The 13,224-nt window shown below is 42.1% G+C and overlaps 1 protein-coding gene across 1 annotated transcript in view; it reads left to right on the top strand.

Annotated features, from left to right (window-relative positions):
• Window positions 1–13,224, top strand: part of LOC142398666 (receptor-type tyrosine-protein phosphatase N2-like) — a 295,961-nt gene that overhangs the window by 158,722 nt on the left and 124,015 nt on the right. The gene's annotated exons all lie outside the window — the stretch shown is intronic.

Below are 13,224 nucleotides of genomic sequence, written 5' to 3'. Positions count from 1 at the left end.
GCTAGTGTAGAGTAATTAATAAATTATAAACAGCATAGTTTGTGCCTGTATAAGCTTGCCCATAGGAAACCGTTTCATGGCCGAATATCTCAAGAGAGCAGCCAGACGCCTCGCGAATATCTTCGGAACAGCTCCAAATGTTCAACAACAAGCAGGGGTGAGTAGAACATCATATTATAATGTGAAATCAAGGGCCCAATGTCAAAAAACCGGTCTTATCCTTTAAAGGCAAAACACACAACTGATAGCAGCAAGTCATTCAAGGAAACAGACAGTGGAGCGAGGCTTCTACATAAAAACTACAGAAAGATGCTGATGTTAAAAGTGTGTTTGCACAACAAATGTTATGGCACTTTCATTCATATGGCAGCACATTTAAAATAAAACTAAATGCTAAAAGCTATACGCTACTTTTGAATTCATTTTTGGATTTTGCGTACAAATGTGATTAATCGTGATTGATCAGGGAAATCACGTGATTAATTAGATTAAACATTTTAATCGCCCAGCCCTAATTTTAATACCTCTTAGAGATGTGGTCAGTTGTTTCCATTTATGGCAGCACCATAAATGGATGGCTTGACTTTAACCAAAGAGACTGGGGTTCGAGCGCCACGTTGTTTTCAGTTTGTTTGCTTAGTTTTACGTAAATATGTTGGGATTGTTTATCACACCTTCTTATTTACAGCTGCAGTTTGGTCAATGATATGCACACTTATGGGATTGATGACTCATAACAGCCATCTAAGGGGCTGATAGCGTTCAGAAATGCGTGTTCTAAATCACCATGACAACGTGTCACTGCCTTATAAGGAGTTGAGCAGCTGATAAGTCATCTTGGGTTTCATGTTAGTTTGTTTTTTATTTGATAGTCTAATTTATTGCATACTTTATGCAAAGATTCTGGACAAAATAACGTTTTGACCAATAATATGTAATATTTTAAGGAAATGTAGGCATCTTTAGGTCATTTGACTCCTTAACATAACTCTCATACCAAGGAAATCAATGAAACAAATATATGAACTGTACTTGTACTGTATTATAGTGCCATTCTTCACACATTGGTCTTTTTTCAAGCACATGTGGTGAGTAACAACTTGCACAGCTCAACTTCAGACGATAAGAGGAAGTTTTCATTGTCTGTGTGGTGATTCTCGCTGATCCAACCACTGAGACATCAAATAACCCTCATCCTCTGACTCATCAGATGGTGTTGCTTCGTCAACAATCCCTCCATCTCTGGCAGGTGTCTTCTTCTTTTGTCACAAGCGTTGAACTCGGTCACATGTTGTTAGATGGCTGGCTGGCCTTAAAGACATACGACAGAAACACTTGTAATGAAGCCGAGCTGCACATGATGATCATCATATTTCTGCAGTTTTAGCTCCATGTTTCATACTTTCTGCTGTGAGCACATGCTAGCTTGTTGTTCAGGGGGCAGATTTGACTGGCGGGAGTTAATTCATCATTGATGTGTCACAACTCCGGCTCAGAGGATGCATGAAATGTCATCGTGCCGTTTCCATACTTTCATAAAGTTTGATTTTGAATACTGAGACTGTTCTTCCTTCTTCCATCTCTCTCTTTTCCCCATCAGAATATCCCCTTAAGACCTGTAACGAGCTCCCATTTTGTCCTTTCCTCACCTTATCCATGATTCGTCTTTCTTTTTGTCTTCTTCTGTGGTTCTTTGTTTTTCACTCTTCCTCCCCCCATCTGTCTATCATCTACTTTTCTCTTAGTCTTCACATCTCGTCCTTCCTTTCTCCTCTCTTAATGAACTCTTGTCCCCAGGTGGCCCTAAATGCCGTCTCCCCTCCCACCCCCACCCGGCTTTTGAATTTAATTACACGTGGCATTGTTTTCATAGAGTCGCCCACACACACACACACGTGCACGCTCACACTGCTGACGGCCCGTGCTGCACCCCAGATTACTGCAGGCAATAACACGCAAAGCTGGGGGAATTTGGGGGTGGAGATCAACATGGAACAGATTGAGGCTGAAAAGTTGATATCGTGAATTAAATTAATGCGAGTGATACTGAAACCATATCTAATTATGGTGCTTTTTGACAAGAACGAAAGCAAATCTGTTTTGACAGAAATACTCGTGTTGATTATGACATCTGTTCAGAAAAATATTTTAGCTTTGCTTTTTGTAGGAATAAGAGTGTTTCATGGTGATGGAATGCATAGGGTTGGATTTCCTCTGCAAACATGTATTTTTCATTATTTGTGTGCATGTTTGATGCGTGTTTTTTTGGAAGCTGTATGCTAACCAGGCCTTTATTCTGCACTTGCAAATCTTTTTAGAAATAAAGATGGTTGGATCGTGCTTTTTCAAAGCAAATATATGGCGTAAATCCATAATTCTGTTGTCAAACGTGCAGTTTAAGAGAGGTTATGTCATGCTTTTTTTGGTGAAAAGCACGTTTGTTTGTATTCCAGCCTTTACTCCTCTTACCTGATGACGTCACCATGAAACACGTGTGCGATAATGTCTGCCTCATGGCCAGTTTGAAAGGCCTCAACCAAAGAATGAGATGCGTTCTCGTATTCCAACATATTTGGCTAGTTAGAGCAGAGTTGGCCTTTTTGGGAGGGGAGGGGGAGGAGCTTAAAGAGGAAGAAAACATTTTCAGACCAAAGTTGAAGAGATGCTACGGCAATGTGCGGTATTTGAAACTATAAAGCATGCATGCATCCTCTATCAGACGCCCTATTAGAAGGTTTTAGGTATTAGAAGCATGATCTGGACTCTTTAATGTTGCTCTGTGTCGAGCAGCAATCCTGCCCTTAACAAAGATGCTAATACAAAGTGAGTCAGTCTCCACCAAGTCCATGTTGATATACTCCTTTCCAGCCTGCTACAAAACCCGCTTTGTTCTCAGTCGCTGAATTGTCTGAATATTGTGTGAATATTTCCTCATTCCCTGCTCCTCACATCCTGATGTGTGGTCAACAGTTTCTGGCATTTGTTTTCAATGCACAGGGTACCCCTTAGCAGTCACTTTCCCGCACATAGAGCTGCTCCACAGCTGCTCCACAGCTGCATGTTGCCAGTCAATAGCACAACAGCTACAGTAAACAGCATCAGGAAGGCATTATTCTGTAGCGCTTGCTTCTCAATAGATGACAATGGCTGCATAAAGGAGGCCAAGGAAAGTAGGGAGATAGGCACTCCTAGCAACAACTTAGCAACAACTGTTTGTCACCTTTTTGTCCCTCCTTCGCACGTAATGACCAGAAGCAGCATGTTGACAGGTTGGGAGTTAGAACAGGCGGCCATTTTTGACCGATTGGAGTGACGTTGCATTGCGTGACCAGTGGCTCAGATCCTTTATTCATAACGAGCACATCACTGGGGGATGCAAGCTGAATGCTGAACTCTAAGTTCTAAAGCTAGTTTGACCCGACAAAAAGAAGAAGAAGAAGAATTTGGATGTTGGAGCTACCATAGTTCCATCTTTTATAACTGGTCTATATTCTGGGTCCATTTAAAGGGATAGTTTGCCTCTTTTGACATGAAGCTGTATGACATCCCATATCAGCAATATCATTTATGAACATCTTCTTACCCCCTGCTGCGTCCTGTGAGCCGAGTTCCAGCCTCATTTTGGCGTTGATGAAGGTAGTCCGGGTAGTTGGCTGGGGCCACAAAAATAAAGCATTTTGCTTCTCAAAACAAAATCTGTTCAAAAGAGTAATACATTTGCATCACAAAATCCAGAAAAAGTCAGACCTCACAATCGCTTGGTGCTATTTTCTCTCCCTTCGTATCACTGCCTGCTGCCGCCTGCCGACAGCCGCACCTGTTACGGTGTTTGCTGCTCGGTCTGCACACCAAAACTCAGCTGGAACTCTGCTCACAGGACGCAGCAGGGGGTAAGAAAATGTTCATAAATGATATTGCTAGTATGGGATGTCATACAGCTTCATGTCAAAAGAGACGAACTATCCCTTTAAGGCTCTCTGTTCTGGTTTCTGTTCAAACATCAGTTATTTAACTGAAACTGAATGTTTGTGTTCATATAAAGGCGGTTTTTAATCTTTTTTCCAGTGTTTTCTTTCTTCTGTGTGAGACATTAAGTGATGGTTTGGAGCATCAGACCAGACCTCGCAGGTGCACAGAAAAAAAACGGCCGACAATGTATTTTAATTTGCCCCACGACTGTTGCTCTTGTGATCAGCTAATGGGATTACATCCCTGTACTCTGTGACTGCACCGGTGCCGCTCTCCTGTGCCTTTTGCTCTTGAAGGATGGCTGTTGTTTTCTTCTCATTATATGGCGACTGAAATGTGAGGGTAGAAACAGAAGTATAGAGGTTGGGGGTGGTTAGTGGTTGAAATAACGACCCCTCGGTGCTGCAAAAAGCATCTATTCAGTTGGTCCAGAGCTGGCGGAGCCCGCCGGGGCCTTTTCCTTTTGTCAGTGGTGAAAAATGAAGCATTTCTGAATCCCCAGCACTCGCTGTGCTTCCCTTTAGGCGCCTCAGATACATTGAGTTAACATAAAGCAAAATTCAGGACGGGGGCGGCACCGGTGACAAATGAAGCGCCTCCATGTGTTTTGGAGGGAAAATAAAGGGGGCCCCTTTTGTAGAAATGAGATTTGATCCATGTTACTTCCTTCAGGCCCAATTTCTCTGGAAGTTACAACGGAAGATGGAATATTTTTGAAATGGGGGGGGGGGGAAGAGAATAATCTGAGTATAGATCATTTCCCTTCGGCTTGCTCTCAGCCTGCAGTCCATTGCTGCTTCACTCCCATTTTGTCACATTACAGCTTATTTTCACACCGCGCTTGCCTGTCGGGCTGAAAGAAAAGTCGCCAGTCGGTCTGATCACGACACCTGGGCCATTGCAGCCTCTTTAACAATGGATCCAATTTGGGTCTGGGAGAGAAAGCTTGCTGGGGTACAAATGAGGCACCTCGGCTCGCCTGTTCGCGAGCTGTGCTCTCATCTGACTTGGACTCATTTGCAGTCGGCGGGAGAGGAGGAGAATGGATGAAGTTGGGATGGCTCTTGGCTGAATTTCGGAGAAGCCACAGTGTTGGGAAGGTCCAAAGACTTGTCGGCTAATTAGAAGGAGCTTGGCGCCTGTGATGTAGTCATGTTCGCTGGATGCAATGCGAGTCGCACCAGGAAGCCAGACAGGCAATTGTCTTGCTGTGGAATTTTCCGCTTCCTTCCAATGAGAATCACGTTGAGCACTTAATGTTTGTTTGCGTCCGTGCACATCAGACTGTTTACTCTGATTCTGTGTCAGGAATTAAATGCGTGTGCATGTGGGTGTGTCGCTCTGTGAGAGCTTATCAGTTAGGCCATCCTGCAGATGCAACTCAAATTAATTTATTCTCACTGATATGCTCTTTATGCAGCAAAGTCCTCTTTTATGTCCCGAAGTTGCATTCTATTTATCATCCTGTGTTGCATTTAAACTTAAAGGGATAGTTTGCCTCTTTTGACGTATGACATCCCATATTAGCAATATCATTTATGAACATCTTCTTACCCCCTGCTGCGTCCTGTGAGCCGAGTTCCAGCCTCGTTTTGGTGTTGATGAAGGTAGTCCGGCTAGTTGGCTGGGGCTTAAAAAATAAAGTGTTTTGCTTCTCAAAACAATATGTGTTCAAAAGAGTAATACATTTGCATCACAAAATTGTTCTCCAGGAAAAAGTCAGACCTCACAATCGCTTGGCACTATTTTCTCTCCCTTCATATCACTGCGAACAATTTTGTGATGCAAATGTATTACTCTTTTGAACACATATTGTTTTGAGAAGCAAAACGCTTTATTTTTTAAACCCCAGCCAACTAGCCGAACTACCTTCATCAACACCAAAACGAGGCTGGAACTCAGCTCACAGGACGCAGCAGGGGGTAAGAAAATGTTCATAAATGATATTGCTAATATGGGATGTCATACAGCTTCATGTCAAAAGAGGCGAACTATCCCTTTAAGTATTTTGGGGGAGAAATCAATACATTGCCATTGCAGCATCTCTGTCATAAGTGACCTCAGATCGAAGACGCCAACAAAGAGACAACATCAGGCTGTGTAATTAACTCTTCAGGCTCTTCAGACTTCGTCCTTGTATCCTCTAAGAAGTAAGTTTCAGATCCAATTGAGACATCTGGATAAGAAATCAGATACATTAAGAACATGTCTTGTTGCTGAAAGAAACAGATGCAATATAAACATGAAATGTTGTATCGGTTTTTTTCCCACCTTTAACCATTTTACACTGGATCAGGGAGCCACTGCACAACACTTTCACTGTGCCACCTTTTTTGGTGTGACCGGACACCAAACATTAAAGCACGGCTCTTGATCAGGTTACATTAGGTGAAATGCACATTTCCCCCTTTAAAGGCTAGGTAGGGGATCTTTTTCTGGAACATTTTTTTACATATTGCTTGAAATACTCGTCACACCCCCATTGCAACCAATTAATTAAAAGTTTTGACATTAATATGAAAAGTTTTAGTGGCCTCTAGAACGTACAATCTAGGAAAAACAGGACCGTTCACAATGATTGGATACTGATGCCGTCTATCAAACTGCAATCTGCTCCTCCCTCCCCCTCCTTCCCCCTGTGCGTGTACCCTGCTCCGTGAACGAATTACGCGTCCAGAAGCTTGGCAGGAAGCTAAACTAGAGCCAGCTTGGCTAGCACCTAGCATTATTAAACGTATAGTTAGCATTATACTAAATACTAAATACGGCAACGATCGATGCTTGCTGTCAGAACAGCGCTCGTACACCTTCGTGCACGTTCATGTACTCTAGAGGCGTGCCTTCGGGGGGGAAAGTGAAGAAAAGGGTTGGGACTTTTTACCTGTGTATTTTCAAAATGCAGCTTCGCTGGACTCAAAATCCAGGATCTCCTACCCTACCTTTAAAGTCATACTCTGGAGTAGATTCAACCTGGGGTCATTTGAACCATGATATCCAGCCAAGTAGCCCACCCGCAGTTTTTTTGATATTGGCTGAACATCAGCTGAGTTACTGAGTTATCCCGAATAGCTTCGTACAAGGGTTAATGGATCTCCAAAATGACCACACTAAAATCACATGCCATGACACCAAACTTCTACAGTAGTACAAATATGGTCTGTACTCACCAAACGATGCATTTGGAAGTTTGTACATAGTCCAGGAGTTTATTATTATCAACACAAGCCTGATAGCTTCTCTGCTGCTAAAGCTGCGTCGACGTCACTTCAGGGAGCTGGGAGCTTCAAAATAAGATGAGGGTTGATCTACTCCTGTAGACAACAAAGCAAGGCTGCTCAATTTTTCCATTGATAAAATAATTTCACAACTCTACAACATAAAAATTCATAAAAAAACATGTAGAACATAGCATATACTTTGTTGTCTACAGTAGTAGATCAACCCTCATCTTACTTTGAAGCTCCCAGCTCCCTGAAGTGACGTCGACGCAGCTTTAGCTGCAGAGAAGCTATCAGGCTTGTGTTGATAATAATAAACTCCTGGACTATTTTCAAACTTCCAAATGCATCGCTTTGTGAGTACAGACCATATTTGTACTACTGTAGAAGTTTGGTGTCATGGCATGTGATTTTAGTGTGGTAATTTTGGAGATACGGACCAGGATCCATTAACCCTTGTACGAAGCTATTCAGGATAACTCAGTAACTCAGCTGATGTTCAGCCAATATCGAAAAAACTGCGGGTGGGCTACTTGGCTGGATATCACGGTTCAAATGACCCCAGGTTGAATCTACTCCGGAGTATCACTTTAATTACCTCTGAAATGTCACCCGGATACACTTCAGATTAAATCAGAAGGAAGCAGCAAGAGTTTTACAAACAAACTGAAAGCACGGTGACAGCTCAGTCTTACGAGAAAACCTTTCATTTGTCCACATCTCCCAAACATATTCACATTACAATGAAGATGCAGAAACATTTTACTTTACTTGTTGCTTTGTATATGGAAGCGTTATAGTGACCAATGTTTTTTAGTTAGTTTAACACTTATAGATATTCCAGAGGTCGGAGAAAGTCCCTATGTTGCAAGTCCAAGTAGAGTCTCAAGTCTTTGCTCTCAAGTCCAAGTCAAGTCCAAGTCCTAGGATTTTTGTTTTCGAGTCCCAACCAAGTCCTAACAAATCGATTATAATTAATGATACGGATCATGACCACGCCTCAATTAAGTTGTTTATATTTTATTGTTAATGTTCTGCCACTTATTCATTTGTTTATTTTTATTAATATTGTGTTTAGATGCTTCGTCAATATAAGCACTGCCTTCTTCTGCCAATAAAGCCCTTTGCTGTCCTGTTCGTATTGCTTGAACCCAAACGCAATTATCGCTGGAACAGACTTGGTCCATTCTCTCGGAGCCTCTGGTCTGTTAGCTGTGCGTAAGGTAATGTGACGTGACGTGGCGGGCGGTGTGAAGTTTAGGCGGCGTTCAGGTATCACTGACAGCTGGGATTTCTGGCTGGTTGCTACAGTATTGATGCAACACTTTTAAAAAATATTTTAATATTTGTGCTCGCTGCATGTGACTTGACTCGAGTCCAGAGGGTTAAGTCCAAGTAGAGTCTCAAGTCTTTGCTCTCAAGTCCAAGTAGAGTCTCAAGTCTTTGCTCTCAAGTCCAAGTCTTTTTTTGATTTGGTCAAGCAAGTCTCAAGTCATCAAAATCGGGACTCGAGTCCAAATCACCACCTCTGCTAAATGCATATATTTTCTTATGTCTAACCCCAGTCAAGCTTTAGTTTGGTTGGAGTTTAAACTGGGTGCAGCGTGTGGTATATAACGCCACCACCCTCTGCTTCGGTTCTTTTGATCATGTAATAGTCATTTGATTTCATCTTTGGGGCATTTTCACCTCATGCAGAGTGCAATCATGTTGATATGCAAAGGAAAATGTAACAGTTTTTAACTATTTTATTTGCATGCATGACGGTTTAACATGATGCAAGATGTAGGCATGTGATGCAGTTCTTCAGCAGACACATGTACGTATAACTATTACACAGCTTTTTCTCCCTCTTAATTGTGAAACTGCTGCTCTTTGGCTGTGTTCGAAACCGCATATTTCTACTACTCCTACTACTCATACTAACTTTTTGAGTTAGTATGCGAATTTGAGTAGGCGAGAAGTTCCCGGATGTATACTAGATTCGCCGCAAATCTTGGGTATGCATCATGAGGTTACTACTCACACTCAAACTACCCAAGATGCAATGTAACGTGACGTCGCCGATCGTCATTTCCTGTCAAAACGGCAGTTTCAAGCTAGCTACAACGAGGGTAGGTTAATTTCCTGTTTTCAAAACAAAAGCACCAATTGTATCGTAATGGCTTTCCCTATGATAAAAGGCAACGGGTATTTTATTTTGTGATAATAACCGGAAGTGCGTTGTTCACTGCGGCTAGCTTTAGTAGCGCCGAATTCGTGGGAACAAAATTGTAAATAGCCGGTATTTTGACAGATTTTCAACACGTTGGGGATCTAAACGACTACTTTCTCGCCTGAAAATGTTTCAAATGTTGCTAAAGTTTACAGAGTTTAGAGCTTAAGCGAAATCAGCTTCAGGCCGGCTGATTTCGGCTCGGGGCAGGAGCAAAATGCATTGTGGGTAAACGCTCTGCATACTGTCTGATCGATGAGTATGTAGTATGCGGTTTCGAACACAGCCTTTGTGTGGTGAACTAACATAGTTATCACACCTTCTGGTTTGAGACTGAACTGGCAGTGAAGAAGAGTCATGTGGGTACAGCTGAAAAGTCTTATTACCTATAAGCAGAAGTCAGTTGATGATTCATGGAGCCTCCAACAGGTTTCTTCCTTCAGCTGCTGCACATCAACCATGTTTCACTGCTGCCCACAGCCACATTTCTGATGCCACAACAAGTACTTCCCTTTTGACAAGTGACATAAGGCACATGAGAGGGTGCAGACGAGTTTGAAAAATTAAAACACGAGGCAGCCGACGTCTCCATCTCGCGCTCGTATCGCCGAACCAGAAGTCTATTCAGATGCTCCTCAGTGAGCAGAAGAACAGTTGACACTGACAAACCAATTCAGCTGCTTCAACTTCAATTCGGCGCTCAAGGGAGTCTGCAGACGCTGCCCGCTGACAGCCCTATTAAGACATGTCGGCCCACTTGTGTATCGCAGACGAGGTGTTTATACATCTTTGTCCTGGTGCTGGATGCTGTCACCCATCACTCCGGTTTTATTACAGTATACACAACCGACAATACATTTTTCATCCGAGATAAGTGCCAACAATACAATGCACACAGAGAAGACAGAGTGTTCCATAAGTGTTTTTCTCTTTCTCCTTCTAAGTGCTGGCAGAGTACTCTGTGATGCAGGCTTCTACAATGCAGGGAGCCGCTCCTTTAGACCGGGCAGTTTGAGGTCAGGATCTGTGGTTTCACTGCACATTGGCAGAAAGTGACCAGCAAATTATGCTCTGACAGACTGAAAGACTAATTATAAAAGCTCTTGGTGAACTGTGACAGTCAAGACTCGCTATTTGCATATCCTTCATCTGCCTGGTGTGTCAACAAAGAAGATTGTCTCTCTGCCTCCACACCGCTGTATTCAGATGCAAAGTGAATGTAATTATCTATGCTTTCTTTTTTTTTTTTTTGTTCATAACATTTTGCTCTGGCTTTAATATGTGCTCTGCCATGAATTTCAATTGAAGCTCTCCATTTGTTTCTCTTTAAAGAGAGAGCTGTATGCGGGGTTTAATTCTATTTGTGTGGAAATGTCTTTTAATATTTGCCCAGTGGCGGCTCAGGTTAGCGCAGATAAGCTACAGTCGTAGAAGGTTCGGTTTGAGCTCTGTGGAGGTGGTGTTGGTCTAATTTTTGCAAATGCTCGTGTCTGGGAAAAGCTTCCATGATAACTTCAATGACAGCGCTATACCTTTAACATCTACCTTCTAGAATCCCAAATCTCAGCATAAATTGAAATTGCTTTACTTGAAAGATTTGCTCCAGGGAGATGCAATTAGAAACATAAGAGTAGGAAAAAGCAGAAAATCATCAATAAGATAAGATCGTCCTCATTGAACTTTCACTTAAGCTTCCAGGTAGAATATATTCTGATGAGCACTAAAAAAAACGGTTCATTTCAGCACCCACGCCACCTCCTCACCGCTCAAACTTGTAGATTATTATGATAATGTGGATTATTTCCATGTGCTGACATGATAACCTCTGAGACCATTTGTCTGCAAAACATTAATGTTTCACGGTATCACTCAGTGGGGTTACATGGCACTGAAAGGATCGGATTATTGGCTAAATTACAATAAGAATGAGTTATTAAGTGCATGTAGACACCTTAATCTGACAAGAAATTGGATCGGATTAAGACCCCGAGATAACTCGGTTGATAGTCACTCTTTACGGTGAAGCACGTGGTGAAACCGAATGAACCGTAAATTTTTACGTTTTTTAAAAGGTTTTTAAATCCCTCAATGGTCTCACACCATCCTACCTCTCCGAGCTGCTACAGCCCTATAACCCCCCCCCCCCGCTATCCTATCTTAAAACACATCTCTTCTCCTTGGCTTTCGACACGATGTGAGATGTTGAATGTATAATTATTATTTTTTAAATTTATTTTAGTGTTATTATTTATTTTTGATTTATTATTTATTTATTTAAATTATATAGCTGTTGTATGTCTTTTTAATTTATTCTTGTATTTTATTCTTTTAATTTTTTGTTTTTATTATTCTCTACAGCACTTTGGTCAACTGAGGTTGTTGTAAAGTGCTTTATAAATAAAATTGGATTGAATTGGATTGGAAGTCAAAGGAGACGATATTACTGTTGTTGTCGCCGCCGTCAGAAAGAAAGAAACAACGCGATGGAGAATGTGCCGTTGTGCTGAGTTTGTTGTTGTTGTTGGTGGTGAAGAGGTCAACAGGAAGTGGCTCTATTAGCAACAGTTGGAATGGGTACAGCGCCACCTATCATACCGGGGTATGACACGCTTTGTGCCTCTGATCCGATTCATTCACTGCCATATATCCAAGGAGAATTACCCTTGCTCAACTCATTCTTATTGTAATTTAGCCAATAATCCGATCCTTTCAGTGCCATGTGACCCCACTGAGTGATTCCAGCTTGAAGGATGGATCCAGCAGTAAAAAACTTTATTCCAACCTTCAGGTAACCGCGTTTCTCTGCTGTTGATGTGGCTGTAGAATGTGATCTGAAGCTTGGCATTAAGAAACCTACACAGGTATTTTACACCTGGGTGATGCAGCTTGGTGGTTCTCTGTATAGTTGGGGATCTTGGCCTTGCCCTGGATTTTCTGACATTGAATTAAAAATACATTTAAATTTCTGTTTAACGTTGATGTTTTTCAAAAGTCGACTAAAATCCATGAATGCAACGACTTCAACTTCAAGCGTGGTTTCACATTTAGCCATTTTCTTTCTCGGAGATGCCGTTTCTGGTTCTTATTGCGCGTGAAATTTAAAATTTAAGAGCGAAATGAGACAAACTATCGGATCCGCCTTACCGTTGGGATGTACCACAGTGCTCCATCACTGTTAATCTCACAGTTTGATCCGCCAGCATCATGGCAGCCTGATGCTAATGGAGACGGAGTAAAAGTGACTGCAGAGAGTGAACTCCTATCTTCTGTTAATCCCACACAGTTCTGCCAGCTTCTGCATTCCCTCTTGAACTTGATGAATTATCTGGTCAACAATCCTTTAGTCTGAAATGAGTCCCAAACGAGGGCATGTGGTTTCTATTTCTCACAGCTGAATCAGTTGAGTACCATGCATTCAGGCAGGGATGCTCACTCGGTTTGGGTCCAAACCGGGTCCAGAAGGTGTTGATTCGGGGAGCCGTAGGCCTCGACTGATGGGTGTAGTGTTTCTCTTTAGCAAAAGTGGTGGGAGCTTTTCTCTCTTTTTTCTTTTCAGGATATTCATCATTCATTCATCTGAAAATGTAACCAAACTACACTTTGTTGGGCATTTAGATTAATGAGGTTCTGGTTCTGCTTTTCTGTCGTATGTTAATGCTCAGCATGGGAGGAGGGGGGGACATCGATTTTTCTGCAAATCAGTCGAGCTAAGAGTTTAAAAGCTTGTTTGGCAGAATTTGTGCTGCTGATTAATAGTAGTGCCAATACACACACGGATGCATACGGCACATCATTGTTGACGCAGGGTATTAATCATATGTT

Source organism: Odontesthes bonariensis, chromosome 14 (assembly GCF_027942865.1).
Source record: "Odontesthes bonariensis isolate fOdoBon6 chromosome 14, fOdoBon6.hap1, whole genome shotgun sequence".
NCBI classification, from domain to species: Eukaryota; Metazoa; Chordata; class Actinopteri; order Atheriniformes; family Atherinopsidae; genus Odontesthes; species Odontesthes bonariensis.
The sequence above is the reverse complement of the archived record's forward strand: the minus strand, read 5'-3'. Positions and strand labels throughout refer to the sequence as shown.